The sequence below is a fragment of the Rhamphochromis longiceps genome, linkage group LG4, assembly GCF_057381845.1.
Source record: "Rhamphochromis longiceps isolate RC_006_pf linkage group LG4, R_longiceps_female_GT1.1, whole genome shotgun sequence".
Classification (NCBI taxonomy): Eukaryota; Metazoa; Chordata; class Actinopteri; order Cichliformes; family Cichlidae; genus Rhamphochromis; species Rhamphochromis longiceps.
The window spans coordinates 4077473-4089570 of record NC_140560.1 but is presented as its reverse complement, the minus strand read 5'-3'; the positions used below and the strand labels follow the sequence as shown (position 1 = coordinate 4089570).

Below are 12098 nucleotides of genomic sequence, written 5' to 3'. Positions count from 1 at the left end.
AGTTGCCGTGTTCCTGAAAACACCTAAGAAATAAGATAAATTGTTATTTCCATAGCCCTTTTACACACAATGAAACACATAAACATAGAACCACAAAAGACCTGCAACATACCTGAGTGGTGAATTCATTGCGATCTGTCTAGTGGATTGAGGAATTTTCCTGCGAATCTTGTTGACTGTGCCGAGGATGGTGGTTTTCCGTCTAAGAAGTTTTTGCGCAAGTGAAAGCGATGTGAAAAAATTGTCCGTGGTAACATTTCTGCCCTTGTCTAGGAATGGTTCCATCAGCCTCATTACTACATTGTCAGAAAGTCTCTCCCCAGTGGGACGATTGGGGTCCTTGCCAAGATATGGGAAGACATTGCAAATGTACTTGGATTTTAGGTCGCAAGCCACCCAAAACTTGATCCCAAACTTGTCAGGTTTACTTGCAATATTCTGCAGGAAACAGCACTGAGTCTTTGATGGGAAAAGCTGTTCATCAACGGTGATATGTAGACCAGGGTTGTAGCACGTGATGCAGTTGGTGACAAATGATCCCCACACACTGGAAATTGCAGCGAACTTATCAGTCTTTGCTCGATCACTGCGGGTGGACTTGTCATCAAAGCGTAGGTGTTGCATGTTGTCTTGGAAGCTCTTTCATGCCATAGTTCCAATGATCTGTGGGTTTCCCAGGTTTGCTGACCAGCAGTCATTTAGAGATGGAACCCTGTTAACCCCCCGCAAGATGACAATTGCAATAAATGCCATTAGTTCAGGGAGGTCCATGAACCAATGAACATGCTCCGTGCACCACTCAGCAGGCCATTTGTAAATATGTGTACAAATGGTTGATTTTTTGTACTGTTTTTATCAATAAATCTCAGCAACAAAGGACATACACCCATGTGTGTTGATTTCTCCCTAAGATGGCAAACTGAAACACTCCAAGTTGGTGACTTTTGGAGATTTATTTCCCTGGATGATTGAGAATGCATCAAGACGAACACAAAAGGAAGTTCACAGCTTTTAGCAGCTCCCCCACCCCCTCAATCACACACCCCCCCCCTCCCCTCCAGAATTCCCAGGTAACAACCTAATTTACATATGAATGACTAGCCAATTTAGCTTCCACTTCGCTGAAGCTAAAGCTTAGCTAAAAGCCATTTGGCTGCTCTCCGGGTTTTAAAGATAGAAAGGTAGAAGCCTGGCAGTGCTACTGTTTAAAATAATCAAATTACAGCATTTACATTTATGTTAGACGACTTTTAATTAACTGCTTTGGCCCCACTTACAATGAAAAATTAAAAAATTCTAGTCATTGACCTGTGCAGTATGTTAACACTATTGGAAGTAAAAATAACTTGAACTCCAATTTTGAAAACACAACTGTCTTTCTTTTGTTTTTTTTTTAATTTATTTTTTAAATCTCTGACTTGTATTATGAGTCTGTGGTCTGGGAGAGAGTCCTGTAACTCTGTCTGCAAAATACAGTATATAACGACCAATGTTGGGCAATTATTTATATAGTTCTTCAAAAAAAGTAACTGAGTTATGCAAACAAAGTTTTTTGCAGCTATTTTTTTTTTTAATGCAGCCAAGGCGATTTTTTTTTTTTCAATAAACATTTCAAACTATTTACAGAACAATCAGCTGTTCTGCATCAAATCTGATGCCACACAAAATTATTTGTGCCACTCCAAAAAAATAATTTCTGTCCACTATGCGATGAAGGAGAACAACAGCCTGATACCTGCAGGCCTGACAGCAGCAGATGTATCACTGCTGTAACACCTGTAACATTCAGCCGTCGCCTCATTGTTCTGACACACACAACGAAACTACACTACACACTAACTACACAAGATTTGCACTAAACGTCTCAAATCTCTCACATCTCAAAACACCGCCGTCACTCCTAAAAATTCACCCCGTTTCTTAACAACTAGATGCCACGTTGCCATATCATTTTTTGATTGGTCGACATGGTACTTTCTTGGACGAATAGGAAAGGAAGAGGGGGGTGGGGTTTGTTTTTGCTCACAGGCTTTCGAGCCTTTTTTCTTATAAAACGCCGTTTTTACCGTTTCTTCCCGCAGTAAATATAAACAATTATAGTATTCAGGAAGAAAAACAAACATTGCCTATTTTTATTTTATTTTTATTTTTTTATCACAACTCTGGTTTTACGTGGCCGATCAACACAATTTAAAAACTGGTATAAAGTCCACACTTTTTCCGTCTGTTGTTCCGTCTGTCCTGCTCACATCTCCAATGGTTGTACACGTTGTCATTAACGTGGCTTCACTCCACATCAGCCGCTTTGCTAAAACACCGGTGTCGGCACATAAGGACGCTGTCATAGCCTGTCAATGACGTTGATTGGCTGCGTATATACGCATTATTGGCTGAACTATGGGATAAGTTGGCATCGTTCTAATCCCAAATGGGAGCAGCCAGTCACTCACTAACACTGCAAAACAGGATTGTTGAAGTATTAAACTACAGGCGGATGTCTGCGAGCAAGTTATGACCAATGCTGTGGAGGTCGACCAACGTGTGACTGCTCTTGAGTGTCGGTCTGAGGTGCCGGCTGAGCCTGTTACTCTGAATGCTCAGGGGTCGGGGACCGCTTCCCACTTTCCCCTGGGGAAACATGCAGAGGAGCGGTGGGGGAGTCGAAGTAAAGGCGGCCCGCGCGGAAGGCAGGGAGCCAGAGCTTTGGCTGCTTCAAGGACTGGGAAAAGCACAGTGTCAGCGTTTTGTCTGGAGATGTTGCTATGTGGTCAAGATCAGGCTCTGACGACAGCCTCAGGTCGTAATATGGAAACTACTGCAACAACAGAGGGTCCCGTTGAGACAGTGCTTCTTACATGCTCCCCACAATGGAGTAAAGTTGTGAAAAATGGCAAGTCTCGTCACAAGCTGGAGAAGGTTAATTCGGGTTCAGGAATGCATGCTGCTACCACTGGACACAATAAGAGGCCTGGACCTGTATTGGTTATCGGCACTGGAGCTGTGAGTAGGGGAGACCGGGGATAGTTGTAACATTTTTGACATTTCTGTCTGTAAATTGGAGCTCTTTTAAGGTAGTGGATTAAAAATGTAATGCAAAGTATTTACATGTCTCTGCTATTAAATAGTGCAGCTATTTTCTCTGCAGCACAATTACCCATTGCATGGTATGGCCTCAAACACAAAGAGTGAAATGTTGCAATTAACCCCATAGTCTGGGTTAGTTGTAACTGTCACGAAGTACAAGGTGGACTCATGCGCTGGACTCCGGGGATGATGCACACAAGAGAATTTATTAAAGAACAATGTCCAATGAGTGTATATACACAGATGCGAGGCAGTGCTATGTACAAAAGGTGAGGGGGGCAGGGCTCTGGGGAAAATCCAGGGGAACACGCTCGTCTTTCTCCACACAATCCAAACACGAATCCACTCGCACACCAGGGAAACAGTCCAGGGAATCTGTACACAAAGAAACGCTTGTTGCTGATGTCGTTGCCCCAACTTTGTTTAATATAAGTTAAAGTAATAGTGTGGTAAGTTGTAACAATAACGCAGATGTTACAACTAACCCAGACTGTAGCTGTTACAACTGACCCAGACTCCTATAGCCATGAACTAGCTAATATTATAGCCAACGACTAAAACATTAGCACTAAAGACCTACACAGAATATATCCCCATAGACATACAAATAACATAATTTAAGTTTGATGAGTTTAACTGCAAAGCAGATAATGCTATTAGAAATTGAAATAAAGTAGAAAAACTTACTTTTTGGCATACAAATGACTTTTTTTTCGTGTTAAATTGTCTGTGTTTGACAAAATGTGCTGATTTTTCACTTGTGATAGCAGAACTGAATTGGGCATGCACAGGATGAATCACATCATTTGAAACTTAGCCCTGATTGGAGAAACTGGAAGTGTTACAACTGACCCACGTTACAACTATCCCCGGTCTCCCCTACAATCAGAACTGTGAAAACTAAATTGGTGAGCGTGTTTGCCACTAAATTTGCCCTGAATGTAGATGCAGAAACTCAAATCAAATCAAATCAAATCACTTTTTATTGTCACATCACATGTGCAGGCACACTGGCACAGCACATGCGAGTGAAATTCTTGTGTGTGAGCCCCACAAGCAACAGAGATGTGCAAACACAACAACACAAACGAGCAAAATACAAGAATGGCCAACCTGAAACTAATAAATATATGTACAATATATAATAGTGTATGCATTTCTGGATGTGTATACTAAATATTTTCCTACGTGTGTGTGTGTATACACATTTTTACAAATTAAATAGTAAAAAAATAAAATAAAATAATAATAATAATAATAATAATAATAATAATAATAAAATATATAAAATATACAGAGTTGAATATGTGCAAAACAAGTGGCATTTATATACAGTGTGGAGTGCATAATGTTGAAAACTCTTGCTCTGTATTTGAGAGAGAAATTCAAAAGAGATGTGACCTGTCAAAAAAATTGCTAGTAAACGTAGCAGGTTCGGCTCTTTCAAGGTTACTGCTGAATGTAATGATGTGGGTGAAATGTACAATCCTGAACTCTGGCCTGAAGGGGCTCTGGTCCAGCGCTTTTATGAACCTCGTAAGCCCGGTACGGTGGTGCCAAGCACAGTGGATCCAGCACGGGAGATAACTGCGCCTTCTGGTACCAATGTATCAACATGAAGATGTCTATTCGGGTATTATCTTACAACTGTCGTGGTCTACGTTTGGGACAGAGTGCAGGGGATAAAGCTCGACGGATTGTTGTGGACAGTCTGCTTGCAGAATGTGACATTTTATGCTTGCAGGAGACATGGTTGTCCAAACAGGACCTGGGAAAACTTAACTGTCTAAATGCAAGTTTTTTGGGAGTGGGGGAATCAAAAACTGATCTCAGCACAGCTATAGTCAGAGGTAGTGGAGTGGTTGCTGTGCTTTGGGACAAAAAAATAGACCCCATGATAAAGCCCATTAGACTGAATGTAGACTGGTGTACTGGTATACAATATACACAGAATAATAGTAGTTTTATCATTCTTAATATTTATACTCCCTATGAATCTTGTGAAAATGAGCAAGACTACCTCAGTAGGTTGGCTTTTATTAATGCATTTATTCAAGACAACAATACTTACAGTATATATGTTTTGGGTGATTTTAATGCTGATCTCACAGACAGCAGTTCTCAGTTTGCTAACCATTTAACCCACTTTTGTGAAGTTAATAATCTTATCCTGCCTACCAAAGTGTTACTGCCTGCAGACAGCTATACATACATAAGTGAAGCCTGGCATAGTACATCATGACTGGACCACCGTATCTGTACAGCTGATGGACATGCAGCTTTAGCAAACATGACTATTAGGTATGAGGTAACTGTGTCAGACTTTTGGTTTTACTATGAATGTGGAACAAATGCCAGCAACAACTGGAAATAACATTGCTAATATTGCTACCAGTGTAAAATTAGACTGGTCAGCATTTAGTGAAGATGATTTCTTAGCTTATCATAGTAACACCGATATACAGCTGAACAACATTTCTTTGCCCAAAGAAGCTATTTTGTGAAAGGATGTCACCTGTAAGAATGCTGTGCATAAACATTTACTCTGCTCCATGTATGATGATATAGTGACTGCTCTGTATGAAAGTGGTACACTGCTTGATAAACAACACAAGCATAAGAAACCTAACATCAGACCTGGCTGGAAAGAACATGTATCCACGTACCATGATGAAGCTCGCATAGCTTATAAATGTTGGGCCATGGCTGGAAGACCTAAACAAGGCCCAGAATTTGAACAGAAAAAATGTGCGAATGCCAGATATAAGTACGCTGCTCGCTTTAAAACTAAAAATGAGCAAATGCTGAGAGCGGATTCTTTGGCCAGGAAAATGCTGTGAAATAATAGGACAGATTTTTGGAAAGAGGTGAAAGCTCTTAATAACTGTAAACCATCTCTACCATCAACTGTTGAAGGTGTTTCTGGGGCAGATAACATTGCAGCATTATGGAGACAGCATTACAGTGCGTTGTTTAACTGTATAAAAAGTGAACCATGTGAGGACAATTTTGACATGAGTAATGACACAATAAGTGTAAGGACATATGAAGTATATGAAGCCATTCATAGGTTATCTGATAATAAAGCTTCTGGTTTGGATCACATCACTGCAGAACATATAAAACATGCTAGTTTAAGGCTAGCTCCTCTTTTAGCACTCTGCTTCACTGGGTTTATGATTCATGGCATATTACCAGACTCAATGCTGTGTATTTTACTGGTACCAGTTATGAAGGACAAAGCTGCAAAAGTGAGCTGTTTGGATAATTACAGGCCGATTGCACTAGCCAGTATTTTATCTAAGGTGTTAGAAAGAATCTTGTTTGACAGAGTTAGTGTGTTCATCTCTTCTCTGGATAATCAGTTTGGCTTCAAACCAAAGCACGGCACTGACATGTGCATATGTGCACTCAAGGAAATAGTTTGTATAGGGCTAAAAATTCATCTGTCCTCATCTGTTTCATTAATGCCTCTAAGGCAGTGGTCCCCAAACTACGGCCTGTGGGCCGGATACGGCCTGCCTCCACATTTGTCCCGGCCCCCTGAACAATATTAGAGATGCATTATTTTTTCCCTCGCATTATTATTTTTTCAGTCTGGCCACGCGATCGACACTAATGCACCCATAGAACACTGGGGTGTAGTGGGCCTGCCCGACTGAATCTCTGGAAATGTTTCCTCATGTCAATAAAGCTCATTTGATTTGAATTGTAAACCACACTAAACCGCACTTTTCCCAGAACGTGAACGTGACCCGTCTGAACTGGAATCTGCATACGGAGATGTGCTGTACTAGACAATGGTTGAGCCGCGGCAGAGTTTTGAGGCGTTTTTACGAGCTGCTACCCGAAATTAACGCATTTCTTCATTCAAAAGGCAAAACGGTCCCAGAGCTGATCGACCCAGAATGGAAGTGGCACCTCGCATTTTTAACAGACGTGATGGAAATGCTGAACGGCCTTAACTTGCAGCTACAAGGCCAGGGGAAACTCATTTGGAACATGTATTCCCTGCATTTGAGTTGAAACTAGCGCTGCTTTTGGAACAAGTGAAAAAGCACAACTTCACCCATCTCCCTGCTACCCAAAACCTTTCTGCAGAGAACCCAGCGGTCCCGTTCCCAGCTGAAAAGTGTGTGGAAGCACTGGAAATGCTGAAGGCGGAGTTCAGTGTGTGATTCCGTCAACTACATGTTCATGCAAAAGAAATCCGTCTTTTCCAAAACCCCTTTGTTGCCGACATCGATGAAGCCCAGCCTTTTTATCAGTTTGAGCTGGTCGAGTTACAGAACTGTGATGTTCTGAAAGACCCATTCAAGCCCAACAGTCTCGTTGACTTCTATGCCGCCCTCCCAAATGACACGTACCCTAACATAAAAAAAACATGCAATGAAGATGTCCACACTTTTTGGCAGCACGTATATCTGCGAGCAAACCTTTTCACGCATGAAACTCATGAAAACTCCGATGAGATCAAGATTGACAGATGAACATCTGCATCAGTGTTTGAGACTGGCTGTGACTAGAATGGAACCGGACATTCAACTTCTCACCGGCCAGATGCAGGCCCACAGTTCACACTGATGAACATACAGTACATAGGTAAGCTCACTTTTGAGACTTGAATAAGTTATTCTGAGTATAAACAAATATAATCATAATAAAATCTACTGGGATAAAATCCATCTCCACAACCATACTGGTATTGAAATGTTTTGTGCTGTGTAGGTGCTGTATCACTTAGTTTGGTTTCTCAGCCTGCTTGCTTTGTGGTTTTCAGAGGGAAGTTGATGAGAGAAAGCAAACAGTGGTGTCTACTAGGCTACCCTACTGGCACCTACAAAACTGGATTATAAGGAAAGAACACAAGAACTTTGAGAGACTGCTCATATGAGTCATTTAAGAGATTCTGCTCTGACAACTGAAGCTTAAGATTGCGCACGGCCAGTGTTGGGAAGGTTACTTTTAAAATGTATTCCATTACAGAATACAGAATACATGCCCCAAAATGTATTCTGTAACGTATTCCGTTACGTTACTCAATGACAGTAACGTATTCTGAATACTTTGGATTACTTAATATATTATCATGCTTTTTACAACAACGTGAATGTACTATTGCTGTGATTTATTACTATTACTGAAGGTCCGCGACTCCGAACTGTAGTAAAGGGACCTCTGACTAATACGGCGGGGTCCCTGTCGGCTCGTAGCCGAAAAATAGCTTTACTTTGTTGTGTGGGTCAACTTTGCTTGCGAGAGACAGAGAGAGGCGTTGAAAGGCTGCTCCAACGGAACTTATTGTTTTCGGAGGAAAACACGAACACAGTGTACAGTCGAGTCTTAATAGCTTACTTACAACTGGGCTCGTCAGGCACTCTTCTTGGCTGCAGTGGTTATTATTATATTTACATGCTTCCAGCTCCCGGTTTTCCTCGATGACAGCTCGTACCTTTCCACTCCCCTTTTTCTCCCTCCTCGCGCTCACAGACCCATAACGTGTATGGCAGTCCATTCTCCCTGCAGCACGGACTACACTGCCCATGATGCTACATTCTTTAGAGCTATGCTTGTAGCATTCTGCCTGTTAGCTTAGCACAACAACAACAACAACGAAAAGGCGCTCTCTCACCCAGGAAACACACAGTCGCAGAGAGAGAGAGAGAGCGTCGCCCTGTAACCATGGCAACCATAACCCTGCCGCCTGGAACAACAGAACGTAGCTGTCAAACCAAACCCAAACAGTCCTGACCCGCGACAAAATGAAACAGGAAAGTACCCCAGTGTAATCCATTTATTTCAACAAAGTAACTGTATTCTAAATACCACCTTTTTAAACGGTAACCGTAACGGAATACAGTTACTCATATTTTGTATTTTAAATACGTAACGGCGGTACATGTATTCCGTTACTCCCCAACACTGCGCACGGCACAACAGAAACTTTCTTTCTGTGAAGAACCCAGAGAGGGTTATTTGGTTATTATTGATTTCAGAAATACTGTTATTATATATTTCCTGACTTTTTTTCTGTGAAGAACCCAAAGAAGGTTATTTGATTATTTATTGATGTCATAAATAGTGTTATTAAGTATTTCCTACGTTAATTTTTTCTGTGAAGAACCCAAAGAGGGTTATTTGATCTCGGAAAGGGTTATTAATATTTGGTTATGTGCGGCTTTCTGGAAAACAATAAAGGTTAACATTTCGGCAAACCTGCGATTATCACACTTTTTCTGTTAAAAACTGACCCTGGCCCCCATCAGAGAAGGGAAAAGTTATGTGGCCTTCACTGGAAAAAGTTTGGGGACCCATGCTCTAAGGCTTTTGATCGAGTGAACCACAGAAAACTTTTTGATAAACTGAAGAGACGGGGAGTTCCTCAATACATCGTGAGGATTCTCTCTTACTGGTACGCTCATCAGAACATGCAGGTTAAATGGGGAAGCAGTATTTCTGCCCCCTTTGGCGTCAGCAATGGTGTTAGACGGGGTGGGATTTTGTCTCCAATTTTATTTAATTTATATGTTGATGATTTGTCCATACAGCTGAGAGCCTGTAACACTGGGTGTATATTAGGTAAAACATTGATAAATCATCTCATGTATGCAGATGACCTGGTTGTTTATAGTCCAAGCAGTGCTGGGTTACAGGATCTTCTCAATGTCTGTACTGAATATGGTGTGCAATATGACATGAAGTACAATGCTGCTAAAAGTGCTGTTTTGATATGTAGAACCAAGCAGGATAAACAGCTAAATTTCCCTTTGTTTAAACTGGCACAAAAAACTCTTGAAGTTCATAAAAAGGTGAAATACCTCGGGGACTTTATTACTGAGAAAATGAATGATGATGATGACATATACAGACAGCGGTGTGAGCTCTATGTGCAGGCAAATGCTACTGCACGCAAATTCAGCTTTTGTTCACTTCCAGTTAAAGTGGCTTTGTTTAAAGCGTATTGCACACCGATATATACTGCCCCCTTGTGGTCATCCTACAAACACTGTAGCATGCAGAAGCTGCATGTTGCATATAATGATGCGATAAGAATCTTTTGGAGGGGTAGTGCCAGCCAGATGTTTGTAGCTGTGTGTGTTTGGACTTTTAAAGCACTTTTAAGAAAGCTAATGTTCAATTTTAGAGAACGACTGGATGGTTCGAGTAACAGTATAATTTTAGCGCTCACAGATCCAACGGTTCCCGTTACTCATCCAGTCTGAGAAAGCACTGGTTGAAGTGTTTGTGTATTTATTGATTTCTTTTAAGTAATTGTGTTTTATGTATATTATGGTGTTATATTTTTACAAATGCTTTATATATTTATAGTCTGGCAAAAAAGTATTTAGTCAGCCACCGATTGTGCAAGTTCCCCCACCTAAAATGATGACAGAGGTCAGTAATTTGCACCAGAGGTACACTTCAACTGTGAGAGACAGAATGTGAAAAAAAAATCCATGAATCCACATGGTAGGATTTGTAAAGAATTTATATATATATATATATATATATATATATATATATATATATATATATATATATATATATCAGGGAGGTCGCTGTGGTCAGCCCTCAGATCCTCTAGCCACTGAGCATTGCCGTCAGCGACCTCCCTGAACAGGGTCCAGTAACCATCACAGTGGCAGATATCCAAGAAAGGGTCTCCAGTATGAAGAGTTGGACAGCACCAGGGCCCGACATGGTTCACGCCTACTGGCTGAAGAAGCTGACTGCACTCCACGAGCGTCTGGCAGCACAAATGAACCAGCTGCTAGTTAACGAGAGACATCCGGAATGGCTAACTGAAGGCCGGACGGTCCTGATCCCCAAGGACCCCAAGAAGGGACCGGTCCCCTCCAACTACCGACCAATAACCTGCCTCAGTACTACATGGAAGCTCCTGTCAGGCATCATATCGGCTAAGATGAACAGGCACATGAGTCAATACATGAGCGGGACACAGAAAGGAATTGGCAAGAATACCAGAGGCGCAAAACACCAGCTACTGGTAGACAGAACAATCAGCCGAGACTGCAAGACCAGACTGACCAACCTGTGCACTGCCTGGATTGATTACAAGAAGGCCTATGACTCAATGCCCCACAGCTGGATACTGGAATGCCTAGAATTGTACAAGATCAATGGGACCCTAAGAGCCTTCATCAGGAACTCAATGGGGATGTGGCGTACAACACTAGAGGCAAACTCCAAGCCCATAGCACAAGTCACCATCAAGTGCGGGATCTACCAAGGAGATGCTCTGTCCCCACTGCTGTTCTGCATAGGCCTGAACCCCCTCAGTGAGATCATTAACAAGACTGGCTACGGATACCGACTACGGAACGGAGCAGTTGTCAGCCACCTCCTGTACATGGATGACATCAAGCTGTATGCCAAGAGTGAACGAGACATCGATTCACTGATCCACACTACCAGGCTATACAGCAATGACATTGGAATGTCGTTCGGACTGGAGAAGTGTAGTCGGATGGTAACAAAGAGAGGGAAGGTAGTCAGAACTGAGGGGATTGAACTACCAGAAGGCAACATTGCAGACATAGAGGACAGTTACAAGTACCTGGGGATCCCGCAGGCGAATGGGAACCATGAAGAGGCCGCTAGAAAAGCTGCAACCACCAAGTACCTGCAGAGGGTCAGGCAAGTCCTGAGGAGTCAGCTGAATGGTAAGAACAAGATCCGGGCCATCAACACGTACGCCCTGCCCGTGATCAGGTACCCTGCTGGGGTAATAGGCTGGCCAAAGGAGGAGATAGAAGCCACTGACATAAAGACAAGAAAGCTCCTTACCATGCATGGAGGGTTTCACCCCAAATCCAGCACCCTGAGGCTGTACGCTAAGCGGAAGGAAGGGGGCCGGGGACTGGTGAGTGTCAGCACCACAGTCCAGGATGAGACAACGAACATCCAAGAATACATTAGGAAGATGGCCCCAACTGACCGAGTGCTCAGTGAATACCTCAGGCAGCAGAAACCCAAGAAAGAGGAGGGAGACG

The 12098-nt window shown here is 42.3% G+C and overlaps 1 pseudogene; it reads left to right on the top strand.

Annotated features, from left to right (window-relative positions):
• Window positions 1-4699: 4699 nt before the first annotated feature.
• LOC146670843 (uncharacterized) lies at window positions 4700-6641 on the top strand (annotated as a pseudogene).
• The last annotated feature ends 5457 nt before the right edge of the window (window positions 6642-12098 follow it).